Here is a 2,896-nt window from a genome sequence, read left to right on the forward strand (position 1 = left end):
GTTGTGTTGAGGGGAAATGTTCTGGTTTTGCCTAGCTTTTAGAATCTAGAAGAGGCTATGGGAGCTCAAGATGGTTCGTTAGAAGCATAGGTCATCCACTGGCCTTCCCTGAAGGAAGAAGATAGCGTGGTGGGGGTGGGATGGGGAAGATACAAAGGGGGACAAGTACCCTTCTTCACAACTGATACTATAATCAGAGTAAGAGGGCAGTGGACTTTCTAAAGCAGTGTTAGAGAGTCCTGGTCTTTTGATGTTGGTTGGAGTGTAGACTGGGATAGGACTGTGGAGACGAGAAGGTGCCATGACTAAAATTAGGCCAAGAGAACCAGCAGGGCTCCTGGTACAATTGTGCAGGTTGTGCACAGCTCAAGGGTGCCACATCTAAGGGAGGGCGGTTTATTTATTTGTAGACATCATAAGTTTGTATATTTATTAAAACAGTTTTCTGGCTGATGGTAGTAGAGTACTTTGTTTTAATTAAATTGGCATATTTTGTCCATTTTCTGACAGATGGGAAGAAGAGAGTCTCTAAATTTCAGAAAGGCACATTTTGTTTAGTATCCTTGTACCCCCTCAGGAAGTTCCTTAGCTTGAAAAAATTCCTGCATTTTGTTCTCATTGAGGACAGGAGTCCTGTTTTGTTTTGTTCCCCGCCCCCATGATTTTTTTCCTATCACATAATATAGGAGCACAGTTTACCGACGAAACTGAACTTTCCCCAAGCTTTGTGCAGTGGCAGTATTGTAGCCAATGAGGTCTATCTGAGGCGCGATTATTGCTAATTGAAATTGAACTTTCCCAAGAACCATCGTTGTCACCAGCCAAATGTGACTGTTGAGCATTTGAAATATGGCTTGTTTGGATGGAGATGCACTGTATGTGTAAAACACGCTGGATTTTTAAGACAAAGTGTGAAAAATATAAAATAGTTCCTCAATGACAAGTTTATATTGAAAATACATGGGAATGATAATTTTTAATATAATGGGTTAAATGAAATATATTAAAATTAATTTCACCTGTTTATTTTTAGTTTTTAAATGTGCCTACTAGAGGGGCACCTGGGTGGCTCAGTCAGTTGAGCATCAGACTCTTGATTTCCGCTTAGTTTGTGAACCCAGTGCACTGGGATCAAGCCCCATGTTGGCTCTGTGCTAAGCGTGGAGACTGCTTGAGATTCTCTGTCTCGCTCTCTCGCCCTCTTGCTCTCTCACTCTTGCTCTCTCCCCCCCCCCCTTACTTCCTGTGTGTGTACTTGTGTGCTCTGTTCCTCTAAAAAATAAAAAGATTGTTAAATGTGGCTACAAGAAACTTAAGTTACATATGTGGCTTGCGTTGGTGGCTAATATTTCTGCTGTACAGAGCTCTGCCTTAGAAGGCTGACTAGAAAAAAAAATCCTTGGTAATAATGTATACAATAATCATTTACATTATCTCCAATTTAGTACCCTTTGGTTAATAGTATTCTGATCCACTTCATATTATTTTTAAGAGTTACATGAGGCATAATCTTAAATAGGGTTAAAGAAGAACATTTCTGAAAAATGTATGTTTCTTCGTGGCAAAGATGTTAAGTTGAAAAGAAAAAAAATCATTTTTTTATCGCTTGGCACTTTGCCCAGATAATTACAAGCTTTTATTTGGAGAAGAGTGTTGTTTGTTCCTGAAAATCTGCTAGCATTATTTAAGTAGCTTCATATGAACATAGTGACTCATGTTTGGTATAAGATTTTTGTTTAATTTGATCACTTCAATTTATATACTGATTATGGTTTTACAGTTGTATTATTTTGTAATAGTTTGTTTTGTAGTTTATCTATAAGATGAGAAAGTAAGCATTGTAAAAGCATACTAGCCAGCTTTACTCAACTAACTAGGGATCTTTGTTGAATAGTAGCTTCTAGATATGTGACTTTTCCTCAGCACCACAGCTTTTCCTAAGGGCATGAGTGAGATGGACCAAAGGAAGGTCAATATACTTCATTGAATATGGACTGGTCTCATGCTAAGTAGAGATAACCTTGCCTGGGAGTATCTGGTTGCCAGGCCAGGCCAGGCCAGGTCAGGCTGAGATTGAAGCTGCTTTTGTGTGGAAGTTGTGTGTGTGTGTGTGTGTGTGTGTGTGTGTGTGTGTGAGAGAGAGAGAGAGAGAGAGAGAGAGAGAGAGAGAGAGAGGAACTGGATGAGGAAAACAGAAGAGAGGGAGAGGGAGAGAAAGAGAACTTTCTGATATAATCTTTCTAAGGACTATTAGCACCAATAAAACATCATCTATATTGGGACTTTCAGGGTTGAATCAAACCCTGGCTTGTCCTAAAAATTGGAAGTGAGGTGTGTAGCAGAAATGACAATGTAGAAGAATTCTTTATTGTGTCAGTATTCAGTGTTCCACATATAGGTAATGCTCACATAACACTAATTTCCAAAACATCAAAGAAAAGATATGTTCATTCAGATGGTACAATCCCAGAAGGGATGCATGAAATATTTAGTATTCATTTCTGCTTTAGGTTTTAGGATAAAAAGTTATTACGCATTTGAGTAGATGTCAAGATGGGGTTGTGAATTTAACAAAAGAAACCCTTAGATAATTTACACTTATTTCATTGTGGTTTATATACACAATGGAGTACTACGTGGAAATGAGAAAGAATGAAATACGGCCCTTTGTAGCAACTTGGATGGAACTGTAGAGTGTTATGCTAAGTGAAATAAGCCATACAGAGAAAGACAGATACCATATGTTTTCACTCTTATGTGGATCCTGAGAAACTTAACAGGAACCCATGGGGGAAGGGAAGGGAAAAAAAGAGGTCAGAGTGGGAGAGAGCCAAAGCATAAGAGACTCTTAAAAACTGAGAACAAATTGAGGGTTGATGGGGGGTGGGAGGGAAGG

General features: G+C 39.0%; 1 non-coding gene across 1 annotated transcript; it reads left to right on the forward strand.

The window, feature by feature from the left end:
- Positions 1-721: 721 nt before the first annotated feature.
- LOC131515651 (U4 spliceosomal RNA) lies at positions 722-859 on the forward strand. Its single transcript, XR_009263692.1, has one exon. It is a non-coding gene; the product is annotated as a U4 spliceosomal RNA (small nuclear RNA).
- Positions 860-2,896: the final 2,037 nt, after the last annotated feature.

This window comes from Neofelis nebulosa, chromosome 6 (assembly GCF_028018385.1).
Source record: "Neofelis nebulosa isolate mNeoNeb1 chromosome 6, mNeoNeb1.pri, whole genome shotgun sequence".
Classification (NCBI taxonomy): Eukaryota; Metazoa; Chordata; class Mammalia; order Carnivora; family Felidae; genus Neofelis; species Neofelis nebulosa.